The sequence below is a fragment of the Hakea prostrata genome, unplaced genomic scaffold, assembly GCF_041222555.1.
Source record: "Hakea prostrata isolate BN-2017 unplaced genomic scaffold, UWA_Hpros_2 contig_96, whole genome shotgun sequence".
In the NCBI taxonomy this organism is placed as follows: Eukaryota; Viridiplantae; Streptophyta; class Magnoliopsida; order Proteales; family Proteaceae; genus Hakea; species Hakea prostrata.
Window position 1 is genome coordinate 169,235 of NW_028291215.1, and position 15,696 is coordinate 184,930.

A 15,696-nucleotide genomic window follows, 5' to 3' on the forward strand; every position below is an offset into this window, starting at 1 on the left:
TATTACGAAGATAACGGTGAAAAGATTCCTTGTGTGATCATGCTGCGTACCAGGATTATCCTTAGCTTGGAGTGGAAGCAACACCATGCTTGATTTCTAAAGTTTATGTTTATGAAGATACTCTTTATAAGTTAAAAGAGACCATAGTTTAGTTTGATTACTTCTTTTCTTTCCTTTCATTTGGGAATCGGTTGTAATCTTCTTTTTGACTTTCAATCTACATTTCCGTTGTGTTATGTGGAGTGATTTTCTGCACACTCTACATATTGTTCGACATTGATTATTATATTGATATCATTTCTTTCCGCACTCTAATTATATTGTTCTCTATTCTGCTTATCTTGATCTCTTTGTTTATATAATGTTACTTTGATTATATCTTGTTCATGATTATGTTATTGTATATGTGGGAGGTTTATTTTCTCGATACTTGATCTTCGGGGCTGTGGATCACACACTCGGGTATGCCCGGTAGGGTACCAGTTGGGTGGATGTGACAAGAACACACTACAAAAAGGAAAAAAAATATATATTATTCTTTGGCAATGGTCTAATAATGTTGCCAAAAATAGCATATTCGTCACCAAAATAAAAGGCAACATATTTCTTTCCAATGTCTATAATGCCATCACGAAAAATAGGTGATTGGGATTTGGTACCGACTAGGAAATTTTTTTTTGTGGGGTCATCATCAACTAGTCATAGCAATTGAGGGCCTATAGGCCCTGGGGGAGGGACAAAATATTTTCGGAAATGTTTTTTTTTTTCCTCACGAAAAAAATCATACTAGACGAGAGTGTGCCAGAATGTCTCTGTCACACCCCACCCGCCAGTCTTGGTTACCCACCCGACAACCTGTGGGTGCAATCCGTCACAAGACCATGGTCTTACCCATTGTTAATAATAATGCAAGAAATAGATAATCATGAGTAAGAGCAAGTTCAAATAATTAATCTAAGGGATTACAGGAGTCCAAATACTCCAATAAAAGAATCAAAGAAAGAATCAAATGAAAGAAATCATGAATTAAAAGTCAACGAATTCAGCGAAAGCAATAAAATAAACTAAAATTATCTTTTTTCCAGTTTTTTCCTCTAAAGCTAAAAACTGCCTTTCAAAATTAGCAAGAAAGGGGTTCACCAGTTCTTCTCCAAACGTTCCACAAAATATCTGGAAATCTGCCTTCTCCAGCCTTCAATGGGTGCTATAACCGCACTCCAAGCATCCACAGGAGGCTTCATGCAAGCAATCTCCATCTCCCACTGACAGTGCCACATCTTCTTCATACCAGATGGTTCGATCATATGAATTCTCTCCACTTTCCGATGACATACAGCCATCTGTATAGTCTAGTATAACATAAAAAGAAAGGAATGAGTTCTGACTAAGGTCTAACTATGACAGTCTCTAGACAATCAGTAATGCATATATGAAATAGATAATATGCAATAATATGAATGCTACTAAGGTCTAACTATGACAATCTCTAGACAGTTGACATGCTTTAAGATATATCACCAACCCTCCTTTGGGTAGGTCTAGTCACTTTGATCCCTCACGGACTGGTTACCTCTATTGGGATCCCGAGCACAAGGGTTGAGTCCTCATCAGACATCATGCTGGGGATTAAGTCAACACTCTTTTACCACGACCATTGACATAAGTATTGGCGCATGTTGGGGTTTCTAATCCAATGCAAGGTCATACTAGTAACACACTATATGAAGTCCAGATACTTCCCCTAGGGAAAACAAGAGTAGAAATACATAATCAAGAAAAGTGTTGGGTAGGGTCTAACAATTAATAAAAGATTAGGGTTTTCCTAATTTGGTTACCTCTTATGAGAGTACCCAATTTGGACTCTCACAAAATCACCTTCTTTTTGGTTCACAGAGGATGGGGGAAAGAGGGAATCATCCTAACAATCATGGGGATAGAAGGAAAGGTTGTAGCACTGATGTGAGACCTTTCCCACAATCACCAAGATCAGTAGAATAATAATGAGAGAGTGATCAAGATCATTGGTAAAGTCAATTTCAAGAATCATCGCCATATGGCTTCAAGAACATAGAGTGAATTGGGGAATTCACTCTAAGGCTAATAGAATCAGAGAAGAGGTCATTACAGTAGTGTAATACCTTTCTCATAGCCAGAAGATCAGAAGTATAGAAGAAAGAACAAATCAAAGAAGAAAAGAATCGATTACTAACCTTTTAGAAGAAGAACCGATGAAGAAACTAGAACGGATGCTTGAGGATCATCCTTAGCTTTGGAGGAGAGGCTCTAGGGTTCTTCCCATGTTCTCCAGAGGCTTAGAACTAATTGTTAGTGGAAAACATGAAGTCCCCCCCCCCCCTTTAAATAGCATAAAGAGTCCAAAAATACAAGGAATTCACTAAACTCACCAAACTGCCCCTGTTGGTTGATTGGTTGTTGAAGAGGAGGTTCTAAGGTTCTTCCCACGTTCTCTAGAGGCTTAGAAACATAATGGGTTTGTTTACCACGAAATTCCAATAAATAAAGCTTTAAAAAAACCTAAAAAATAGAATTTTACCAAATTGCCCCTGCCTGGGCAGCTTGTCCAAAAATAGGGAAGAGAATGGAGTGAAGGGGATTCACTTACCTCAACCAGATTTGCAAAACAGACGAGGAAAAGGATCTAGATTGCAATCCACGCTTTCCTCACCTTCCAGCACGTGTCTTCTGCCTCCTAACCGTCCACAGCAGCAATCCTGAATATAATAATGAGTTAATAGGGCGGGGTTTGCTATTTATAAAGGAAACAGAGGGCAAATTAGGGCAAAATCCCACAAACAGACCATGGCGGTCATTTGGGGTGGTTGATTGGCCCAATCAACCGCCTTAAGCAATTGCCCCCTAGTACTTTGCAATACATGGGTGCTTTGCTCAAGGGGTTGATTCCAACCCTCAACCTAACCCTAAACAACACATGGGGCGGTCTTACCTTCATTCCAGACATCTTCAAACACCTCTTGACTCAGAGTGGAACTCCACTTTCCCAACAAAGCAGGTTCTTCATCAAGAGAATCCAAATCCATGGGTTCAGGGTATGGATCATAGACTTCAATTCGGATACTCCACAACTTATTCAAGCTTAACCTTTGGGTTATAGGACCTGCAATACGGATTCTGGGTTAGAAATATGGGGGTTATTACAATCTCGATTACCATTGGTGCAGTAAACTTTGTACATGATCTTCTCCAGTTCAGCTTGGGCAGTGTCAACATTATTGTAGGTGTTGAATGGTTGTAAATATTAGGGGAGATGAGGAGCAACCGGCACCATCAAACCACAAGTTTCAACTAGCAAGGGCATATCGTAAAACTTTGTGGGGACTTGACTTTATTGAGATTGCACACCACCATGATGGGTGCGTGGAAGACTGTACAGGCAGGAGGCGATGGGTACTGGTTGCAACCTTAACTCCCAAACTTTAAGGTTATATAGGGACAAGAGAGTCTGGCAACATTGGACTTGTTAAGTGAGTTCTTGCATTTGTTCACCGAACCCATAGGGTTACCACCCCAGAGAACCCATGACCAAAGGATATAGCTTCTAGAAGGAATTACAACACCAAATATCTAACCATACCGCTAGGGGCGGACCTAGGATTGAATATTGGGGGGGGGGGGGGGGGCAAAGAATGGAAGGCTAGATTGGGGAAGCAAAAATGCTTTTTCGCCGCACATATTGTGTGAGCCCTTATAAGACCCATTGGGAGTCCCACCAATGAATTATTTTATTATATTAAGGAAAATGCACACATATATTTGTGGGGCCCACACATATTTGACAAAAATAGGTAAATTATTGATAATGATACTTTTTTTCAATAAGAGATAGGTAAATTAAAGTATCATACAAAAAAATACACATGACTTCCAACCCTAAAAAGTCAGATGTAAACCAAATTTTTTTTAGGTAAGAGATGCAAACCAATGGTAGTTAGTTACCTTACTAATTTTTTTCCGCAAATGCTGAGATATTGTTTCAGCCGATTTTGGGGCTGCTGTTCGATCCTTCTTTCGAAAAGGAAAACTTCCGAAAGGGGTAAATAATTGTTTCCTCACTTTAGTTCCCAAGGTGGAGAATGTAGCTACACTGGACAAATTTCGGCCTCTATGTATGGGGAATTTTTTTTGCAAAACATTGTCAAAGATAATGGCTTCTCGGCTGAGTCCTCTTTTGCCTAAGCTTATTTCTGAGGAGCAAGGAGCTTTCCAGAAAGGTAAGATGATTTCTGAAAATATTGCTGTCGGTTCTGAACTTACAAATATTTTACATTCTTCTGTTAGAGGGGGAGGGATGGGAATTAAGATTGATATTATGAAGGCTTATGATACCCTATCATGGGAGTTTTTATTCTTGGTCTTGAAGGCTTTCGGATTTTCAAATAGATGGGTTGGCTGGATTCATGAGATGCTAGAATCTCAGTTTTATTGAATGGGGGACCAGTTGGATTCTTTGGAGTTGAGAAAGGGCTTCGGCAAGGGGACCCTTTATCTCCTCTTCTTTTTCTTCTTGCGAGAAGAGGTACTTATGCGAGAGCATTCATTATTTGATAGGGGATTGAGAGCTTTGGTAGATTGAGGGTTCAGGTCCCGGGGGGGGAGTAGAAGTTCCTTCCGTTCGATGTATGCTTGATGATATTTTTATTTTTTCAAATGCTTCTTTATGTTATGTTAAAGCTTTGAAAAATTTCTTATCGAAGTATCAAGAATTTTCGGGTCAACATATTAGTTTGGAGAAGAGTAAGCTTTTTCTTGGACGTGTGCCTCCTAGTCGAAAACAAAAAATTGTGGACATATTAAATATCCCAATTGTTCTCTTTCCTACTCGATATCTGGGGATAGATATTTTTAAAGGAAGAGTTACTCGTGTCAGATTGCTGTCAGTTTTAGACAAGATTAAGAATTGGCTACAAGGGTGGTGTGGAAAGCTGTTATCTTTGGCAGGTTGAGTGGAGTTGGTACGTTCAGTTACTTCTAGCATGCCAATTCATAATTTTTCAAGCAGAGGCTTGGATGCGTAACTTCATTTGGACAGGGAGTATAGAGGTTGTGAAGAAGGTTACTGAGGTGTCTTGGGAAAAAGTATGTACTCCAAAATGTGAGGGTGGTTTGGGTATTCGAAGATTAAGAGATGTCAATTTTGCTTCCTTATGCAAGTTGGCTTGGACAATTAAACATAAACACTCTGTTTTTGCTCACTTTTTAAAGGGGAAGATGGTGGACAAAAGGGGAAATTTAAAGATTTATGGGCAGCAGTCCTCTTTGATGTTGGGATTGAGGAAGGTTTGGGGTTTTGTTCAAGCCAATGAACGGTGGTCAGTTGGAAATGGTCATAATATAAATTTCTGGTTTGACAGATGGTTGGGGAATTTTACCATTGCAGACTATGTTGGTATTCCTCTAGATTTAGAGGGTCATTTGAAATTGACTGTTGCAAATTGTTTACAGCAAGGGGAGTGGATATTTCCGTCAGTGGACAATGCCAAATTTCAAGAGGTAATCTCTCTTATTATGTTATATCCTGTACCTTGTGCTGGTTTTGTTGATGTTTGTCATTGGCAAGGTTCAGTGGGGGGAGAGTTTAGTTTTCGATCGGCATGAGATCTCTATCGTAGAAAAGGAGAACAACTGGAATGGGCTAAAAGTATTTGGAAGACTTCTTTGCAACCTAGACAACAAGTTTTCTGTTGGAGACTTTTTCATGATAGGCTACCTGTTGATGCCTTGTTGACTCGGAAAGGGATTATGCTGGCCTCTCGTTGTAATCTATGTGGTAAAGCTTCAGAGGACATAGGACATCTCTTTCTTCACTGCTCATTTTCACGTGGAAGTGGAGAAGCTTTTGTAGCAAAGTTTGGTTATAGTTGGACAGTAAAAGATTCGATTGTAGAGTCGTTCAAGGCTTGGAAACACTAGGCTTCACAGTCTCCTTTACAGACTGCTTGGATTAATGGATGTTGTTTGCTTTTATACTTTCTTTGGATAATCCGCAATCAAATCCGGTTTGAAAATTTAAATTTCAGGACTGATGAGGTGATGAGTTTAATTTTTTCAGACTTAGTACAGTTTGGCTTTAAAATGGATGGAAGAAAAGTAACTCCTACCATTTTTTCGGATGCAAGAAGACTGGGCCTTCACTTCTCTGTTTTTAGTGCTGCTCCTCCACAAGAAATTTTTTGGTGTCCTCCTGCTGTAGGTTGGGTTAAACTAAATATTGATGGGTCTTCTTTAGGCAATCCAGGAAGGTCTGGCGGTGGAGGAGTCTTTCGAAATGAAGTTGCTGCGGTGGTTTTCAATTTCAGTATTTTTTTAAATGTTAAAACCAACTTAAGGCTGAATTGGAAACTTTCATTCACGGATTACGTTGGGCAAGGCATTTACAAATTAATAAGCTTTGGGTAGAAAGTGATTCAAAAGTTGTGGTGACTTTAGTACAGCAGAAGAAAATACCTTTGTATATCTTTCATATGTGGAGAGTGTTACAAGAATATTTGCTGACTATAGATTGGAAGATTTCACATTGCTATCGTGAAACTAATACAGTGGCAGATTTTTTGGCACATTCGGCAGCCTAGAACAGGAATTCCGATATTAACATTCCTTGGTCAGCTTCAATCCTTAATGAACTTGATATGGATGCCTCTAGACGTCCTAGATTTCGTTTTATAAGTTAGTGGTTTCTAATCTGAGCAGGAACCAATGAGGAAGGGTGTATTGGGGGCAACAGTTGTTGTGGGTAAGGGAGGTTGGTTCTTTATACGGTATTAATTGATGTATTTTTAATATTTTTTCTTCGCTTAATATAATGATCCTTTTAGCGAAAAAAAGTTACCTTACTAACTGTAAACATTTTATTTCCAATATAAAATCAAATATAAAAAATTGCAGAAGAAATAAAGAAACAAAGAATATAAAATAAAATAAAGAATAACAAGAAAATAAATGAAAAAAATATAAACTATAAATAAATTGAGAAAAAAAAAGAGTACCTAATTGTGGAGAAATTTTTTTCCAAATTTTCCTTAACTCACGCTTATAGGAAGGGAAGAAGAATAAATAGGAAGAAAAGAGGAGAGAGGTCAATGCAAGGTTGGTCGAGTGGTAAAGATCCATACTTCTCAGTGGGGAGGTCTTGGGTTCAACTTTTGCAGATGGCATTACATTTCTACTATTAAAAAAGCACCAGTACTAAAAAAAAAAAAAAAAAGAAAGAAAAAGAGGAGAGACATGAGAGGATAAATAGGGATTTAGGAGTTAGTTTCTAATTAAGAATGACATTTTGAATTTCTAATAAGATTTAAAAAAAAAAAATCCTTTAACCCACGTTTATAGAAAGAGAAGAGAATAAATAGGAAGAAAAGATGTGAAAGAGAAGAAAGGGGAGAATAAATAGGCAATGAGGAGTTAGTTTTTAAATAGGGATGACAATTATACCTATTATTTTACCTTTAAAAATTGTTCTCAATATTGAGGGGGGCCAAATAGTGACATTTCACATGTGAGAAGAGAAAAAAAACTGAAAAAATAAAGAAAATTAATATAAAAAGTGAAAAACTAATGAAATTATAAGAAAAAGTTAAAAATCGGGTGGGGGGGGGCATGGCCCCCCTCGGCCCCTTAGTGGGTCCGCCCCTGCATACCGCTAGCCTCATTCTCAAAAGAATGAAGTCAAGCGACTAGAATAGGAGATGTTGACCACGGGGTTAATATGGCCTGCTATGAGTCCCTATTCCAGTCTAGTACTAGTAGCTAGTGTGAAAGAAAGTTGGGGTTGGATGTTTTGTGTGGATTATCGGCCTTAAATGAACTCACAATTCCTGACATGTTTCTTATTCCAGTGATCGACAAGTTGCTGACTAGCTAGGATTAAGAGTGTCAATCGGTACAGTTTCGATATGGTACCCACTTTGAATACCAAAAACCAGAACCGTACCGTACCGATTTATATGGTACAGTACGGTTTCGGCATTCGCAAAAACTGTTCGATATGGTTTCGGTATTAAATCGGTACGGAAAAACGGTTTAAACATGGTTTCTAGTGGGATACACTTTTGGTACAAACAAACCCATGCCACTTTTGTTATTACTTCATTAATATCCTAATGAAGATGTGACTAGATAATCGAGAATTTGATATTAACAAACACAAAGCAAGTAAATCTAATTAATAGAGACAAAACAAGTAAATCTAAGAAAAGGAGTGAAGGACGAAACAAAAAATTGAAATAGGGAATTATGGATAGCGTAAAGGTAAAGTGTTTTCATTGTAAAATTGCATTTATATCTCTTAATTTGGTATGGTACCAATTCGGTACGGTTTCGGTATATACTGACGGTATGAGTATCTGAAACCGGAACTGTACCGAAGAAATTCGATTTCGGTACGTACTGTACCTAATTTTGAAAGGTGTGGTATGATGTGGTTTGGTGCTGTTAAATGATTTCGGTACGCAATTGACACCCTTAGCTAGGATGAGCCACGGTGTTCACCAAAGTTGATTTAAGGTCAGGCTAGCATCAGGTTAGGATGACAGAAGGTGATGGGGAGAAGACAACTTTTCACACACATAATGGGCACTATGAGTTCCTTGTGATGCCATTCAAGCTTTCGAATGCACTAGCCACGTTTCAATCACTTATGAATGAGGTACTTCGAGATCACCTCTGATAACTTATTTGGTGTTTTTTGACGACATTGTAGTGTATAGCAGGTCCATGGAGGAGCATGTGGGTCATTTATGATCGACCTTTGTATTGTTGATGGAACATAGCTTGGCAATAAATTTGATGACGTGCTCGTTTGTAGAGGAGACATTGGAGTTCTTGGGGCACATAATCTGTAAAGAGGGAGTGGCAGCAAACTCACTAAATATCAAGTGTATAGTTGAGTGACCCCAACCGCAAAATCTGAAAGCCCTATGAGGAGTTTTGGTCTATTGTGTGGAAATGCTGAAATTTTAGTACATATTGAGCCATTAGCTAATCTCATTATTCTAACAGTAGGAGTGCAGTTGATATATAATTTGAGACATAAAGTGTGTAAACAAGGAGCAAAATTTCGGTAAATTTCGCCGGTTTGCCCAGGCGAACTCGGTGAAATTCGCCAAAATTTCACCAAAAAAAAAACAAACTACAGAATCTCTATGGCTCCATTACCTAAATTCCCAATTATTTATTCATTAATAAAATATTTAAAAATCCAATGGTGTCAGTGCACGTGAATACAACAAAATTGCATTAACTGCATAGAAGATTTTGATAAAAATAAAAAAAATAAAAAAAAAAGTTGAAGAATGAAAGTTACTTTTGGGTTGTGAGTTTTGGTGACGTGAATACAACAAAATTGCATTAAATGCGTAGAAGATTTTGAGAGAAAAAAACAACAAAGTTGAAGAACGAAAGTTACTTTTGGGTTGTGTGTGGTGTGACCAATCATATTACTTTGTTTTTTTCAAGGTGGTTGCAGACTTGCAGGAATGAAGGCTGAAGTCATATGGGTAATGGTGGTTTTGAGTCTGCGTTTTCAGCCTCTAGTGATGAACCGACGGAATCGGTGAAGCTTAGTAGGAAATCAGGATGGAAGAAATAGAAGCATTTGAAGTGGTGGAGTTCATTGGACGAAGAAAAGATTCCAAAGAAGGGTAAGAGCCGAAGGCCGCGAGAGTGGTGGCTTGAGGAGTTCTGCAGAAAACTTGCTAAGAAGAAGAAGAAGAAGAAAAAGGGTTAAATCTAGAAGTGGTAGTAGTGTTGGAGAAAGTTCGTAGTTGAAAGCTGAGGATTCATCTGTTTATTTTCTCCTTTCAATGATGCTTTTTTCTTGCAACTCCACCTTCCTCTTCGTATCCTTTTTTTCCTACAACCTAGCCCCAACCCATCCTCTGAGTTTTAGATCTAGTGATGAAGTTTGCTGAAGTCTAGACTCCTTTTACGAATTAAGATCACACACACACTCACACAATATATACATTACTCTCTAACGCCAAACCTTTTACTCTCTAACGCTAATCTAGAACTCAATATTTTCTTTTTGTCGATTTCCTTTAGTGCCTCACATACCCTTCACCGAATCAGCGGCCATAAATTCAACTTGGATAAGAATTTCCCTCACTCACAAGTGGAAGGTGAAAAAAAGTCCTCTAAAGTAATCAATTAGCAATGTCAGATCGAGCTTTAAGAGGGCTTCGTTATAACATTTTTCGACTTCTTATGACCAGAAAAAAAAATAATGGGAAAATTTTTAGCGTTATCCACTGAGTTGCCCTCTAAAATTAATGCCACCTCCTTAGTTATCCAATTTAGTAATCAAACCCCTATAGGGTAAAATATAGAAAAAAAATACCCTTTGTTGTTAGGGAACCATAGTTAAGTGCTAATGTAAGCAAATTAAATACTTAAAAAAGACAAAAATAACCTTGAAAGAAAAACCGGTGCTCTACTTGTTTTTCATCTACCTCTACCAACCATGACTTCTTCCTTTCCAAATCACAAAATCTTGACAAAGTTTGGGAGATATGCATCATGAATAATGCTTTAAAACTTAAGATGTGGGGGTAATAATGGAAATGGATAAATAACTGGAACTAAAGGTGTTAGTATTAGGGGGTTTGACCCATAAATTGAATAACTCAATGGGTGGCATTAATATTAGGGGGGTAACTTAGGGGGTGGCATTGACAGTTTTCCAAAAATAAAAGCATATAAATAAGCAGACGGAGTTAAATTAGGGATGGGAGGCCATGGCAACCCCCCACCCCTACCCCACTGAATTTTTGAAAATTCCTCTTTTTGTTACTAATTTTTTAATTTCCCCCATTCTTTCTAACGTGTCTGAAATATCAGCACTTCTCCACCTCCTAATTTTTTGAAATTTCCCCTATTCACTTCCCAAAATTTGAAATTTCCCCTCTTAACGCTTTTTCCATGCATGAAATATAAGTACTTGGACTACGGTTTGAAGAATATTTTTAACGATAAAGATAATGGGTAGAGAATTCGTTGTGTATTGTGTTAAATATTGGTATCTGACCCCTTTCGATGTTAAATTCTGACTCCACCCCTAGATATATACCGTTTAGATGCATGATGTAGCAACAAAAAAGAAGAAAAGGGAGACAAATTGAGGGTGGGGGTTGTTGGGATTATAATAAAAGATACAAGCTGCCATACACTGTTTGGATACATAATATACCAATATTAGTTTAGGACACAATGGCACCCCACCTTTTATTTCTCAACTATTAATTGGGAACTTAATTGTTCCAATATTTTTTTAAGAGAAAAAACATTGTTCTCACTTCTCACACTAATTTAAATTGGATTTTTGTCCCCACAATTTCTTCTTGTCAATTTTCATCAATTTCTCCCTAGAAAGCCAACCCGTGGAAATTGCCACATGAGAATTGAGGTGATAAAAATTAATCAAAATTAACTTGTGATTTTTATTATCTTATTATGTTGGACTATTATTATTATTATAATATTTAAAAAGCACTACACAGTGACTTCCTTGTTGAAGATCCAGCTAAAGGGTAGGGTTTGTGGCTTCATCTTCTGGGCCCATTCTTCGGCCCATTCTTGTAGTTTTCGAATCTTACGAGGCAACCCACAAACCAAATCCTGGGCTTTCTGGGCTTCACTGTTGAGACCCACAACCTTCTCCAGCTTCCAAGAATTCCAATAAGTCAAAGTAATCTGCAATGGTGTAGACAGGGGCGGACCCACTAAGGGGCCGAGGGGGGCCATGGCCCCCCTCCCGGATTTTTAGAATTTTTTCATAATTGCCTTAATTTTTTTCGTTTTTTAATATTAATATCTTTTATTTTTCCCGTTTTTTCTCTCCTTACATGTGAAATTTCATTATTCCCCCCCCCCCCCCAATATTAAGAACAAATTTGAATGGTAAAATAATGGGTATAAATGTCATCCCTATCTAAAAACTAACTCCTCAATCCCTATTTATTCTCCCCTCTTTTTTCTCTCACATGTTTTCTTCCTATTTATTCTCTCATCTTTCTATAAACATGCGTTAAAGGAAATTTCTGAAAGAAAAAAAAACTCTTATTAGATATTTAAAATGTCATTTCTGTTTAGAAACTCCTCAATCCCTATTTATTCTCTCATATCTCAACTCTCCTCTCTCCTCTTTTCTTCCTATTTATTCTCTTCCGTTTTTTTTTTTTTCATATTTATTCTTCCCTTTCTATAAGCGTGGGTTAAGGAAAATTTGGGAAAAAATCTTCTTCACAATTGGGTACTCTTTATATTTCTCAATTTATTTATTGTTTCTCTCTTTCTCATTTTTTTAATATTTTTTTGATTTTATATTCTTTATTTCTTAATTTCTTATACAATTTTGTTTTATGATTTTATATTGTGAATAAAATGTCTATAGTTAGTAAAGTAACTAACTACAGTTAGTTTGCATCTCTTAGACTCTTACCTTAAAAATAATAATAATAATAATAATTTGCATCTACTTTTTAGGGTTGAAGTCTGGTATTTTTTTTTGTGTTGATACTTTAATTTACCAATATTTTGTTGAAAAAAATATCATTATCAATAATTTACCTATTTTTGTCAAATATGTGTGGGCCCCACAAAATATATGTGGACCTATTCCTTAATATAGTAATATAATTCATAGGTAAGACTCTCAATGGGTCTTATAAGGGCCCACACAATATGTGTGGTGAAAAAACATTGGTGCTTCCCCAATCTGAGCTTCTATTCTTCGCCCCCCAAATATTAAATCCTAGTTCCACCCCTGGATGTAGACACCAAGCTTCTGTGGCAATGGAGAAATGGTTGAAGAGATTCGAGTTTTCACCATCGAACATCAAGTGGGCCGGCATCGTAATGTTCTAACCTAGAGTATCAGCAATTGCCAGCATGGCATCTGTGGGGTCTATCTCTAATAGCTTCTCCATCATCTATTAATATGATTTTTCATGTCGCTTCTCATCAGGTGCAATGGTACCACAGATACTGACTAACACAGGATCATCACTCTGCCTTGCCAACAAAGTTGTTTTGCCATGTGTTATGAATGTTGCCCGTTCTTGAAATGAAGTGTACATGATTCCCATGCACGGAGTAGCTTTTAATAATTGGCTCTGTCATTAGACACCGAAAGAGCAAACAAAATGTGAAAGATACACAGATGCATTCATGAGTGGTGAAAATTTCAAAATCTAGATGTTTAGTATGTGCTCTTTTCATACTTTTACTACATATTAGAAGGGTTCTATTGATACTCACTCGGAGCCTCACCTCTGATTCATTTTGTTACACTCAAAGGTAGACGTAATGTATGGTGGATAAATGTTAGGAGAACACATACATCTTCGAGACTCAAAATCTCAGTCCCACGATGCTAGTGCATGGGTTTTAATGTCATACCATACAAAATAGATCTTACTAAAATGTTGGGTCCACGATAGTTATAGTTAGTGTGGCTAGCTTGTGCTGTCCAACATTGCATGGTAAATTTTAATTTCGATTATTTAAATAAACATGTGGAGATTTCATCTACTTGCGTGAGGGAAGAGAAAAAAAAATCGAACTAACTCGAATCGTTGGACCGAACAAACCAAACCAAATGGAATTGTTAATCAAACGCATCTCTTCTTCTCCATTGAACCTCAGTACTCTTCTTCTTCTCTATCAAACAGTCCCACGATCTTTTTTCACAACATCGCAAAAACTCTAATTTCAGGACACTGAGTACTAGCACAACCACACCAATAGGTGATACCATCGACGCCATAGATGGATCAGTTTGAAAACAATTGATAGGGTAGACAGATTGAAGATGAATCAGATTGAGAATAAATAAATGAGAAAGAGGGACGGAAAAGAGAAGAGAAAGCAGATGGAGAGGGGAGAAAAGTTAGGCATGCATGGTTCAAGGCATAAGCTTGTCTTCACCTAAAGAGAAAGATTGTTGGGAAACCCTTAGATACGAAAGCAAGTGATCAGAGAGAATGAAGGGAGAAATGAGAGAGAAGTCACCTTGGGGAATAAAAGAGATGGAATCTCTGCTGGTTAAAACATCAATATTTATCAGAAATACATGATGCAGTCCCAACACTAAGCAGCACCAGCTAGGACACAACATTTAGTAAGATCCATTTGATTTTACCTAATGCAAGCATATCATTAGCTTCAGAGCTTTTGGTGTATTAGTCAAGTAGTACTTAATATGTTTCCACAGAAAAATGCCAACCCTAGCTTTTTAATATGAAAAATTAATAGCTCACCATGCCAGAGATGATAAGGTTTTGTATGGTGCGTTCGACCATACGCATGTTGACACGTCCAGACAAGTATAAATACTTGTTGAGAAGATCTCCATGCCGGTTCTCTTCAGCCGTCCAGGATCGAATCCAAACAGACCAACCATCGGGGCTGGTTCCAGTTGGATCTTTGATCCCTTTGAATCTATTGAGGAAAGATGTGTATGAAGGGAAAGCTTTTTCTGTGATTAGATCGCCCACTAATACCCCCAAGTACTCATCAGGCAATCCTGCTGTTCTCTCACGCAAGCTCAGAAGTTGCTCATTAAATTCATCCGATGGAAGGGATGAATCTGGCAGGAAATCTTGTGGCTGCCAACTTTTCTCCACTGGTTTTAACAGCGGCAAGATATTTTCTCCCACCCACCCACCAAGTGATCTGAGAAGCTCCACCTTCTCTGGTGGTACAGTGGGGATGTTGGTGATCGGCTGAAATGCAGCAGCCACCACAGCAGGGACTGGTGATCGTCGTCCCTGTAAGCTACGGGTGGCGGTTGCTGATGAAGTCTGGGATTCCAGAGGATAATGTGTGAGAGCAGGACTACATTTTCTAGGGAAGGAGAGCGGGTGGCTCAAGACGTAGGACAACTGCATACTGATTTGAGCTGATGCTCCTTATGCATGCACTGGGGTGGGATGGGATGATTCTCTATTTATAAGAGTTCTAGGAAACGTGTACAAGCATTGGCATTAGAAATAAAGCCAAGGGCATGCATTGATACGTCCCTCCTTCCAAAGGGCACTTATTGGATTACATTAAAATAATGCTTTGGCTAGTATGATACAATACTCGATACGAGTTGATATGTATACCTCTTAAAATTAATAGACCTATATGATACTCCATATCAATTCTTTAAGCCTTGCTCAAAGGAATGGGAAGATTTTCTATTTATAAGAGTTCTAGGAAATGAGTACAAGTGTTGGTCATAGAAATAAAGCCAATGCCAATGCATTGATATGCCTCTTTCTTTTTTTTAATTGGACGTATTGAATTACACTAAAATGCATTGGCCAGTATGATACAATACTCGATACGAGATGATACATCTCTTGAAATCACTAAACCTATATGTTACTCGTAATAATACTTTAAACCTTACTCAAAAAGCTTTCATTACAATGGGATGTCCCTTATCTAAATTTTAATGCATGCTATTAAAAGTAGTTATCATGGATTTAACATAAGCAGCACCTTATGGGTTGGTTGATGTTTCCATTAGTAGGAATGAGAAACATTTACTTTCCAATCATAAATGAAACAGAAACATTTCCTTTCAATATATAGAGGTTGGTTTCAACTTTTCTAATGCAAATTTCTAGAAAAGAAAACTTTTCTCATGCCAATTTAATCATTTGGTGGATCATT

At 37.7% G+C, this 15,696-nt stretch overlaps 1 pseudogene; it reads right to left on the reverse strand.

Annotated features, from left to right (window-relative positions):
• Positions 1 to 11,523: 11,523 nt before the first annotated feature.
• On the reverse strand, positions 11,524 to 14,921 carry LOC148998914 (stearoyl-[acyl-carrier-protein] 9-desaturase 6, chloroplastic-like; annotated as a pseudogene).
• Positions 14,922 to 15,696: the final 775 nt, after the last annotated feature.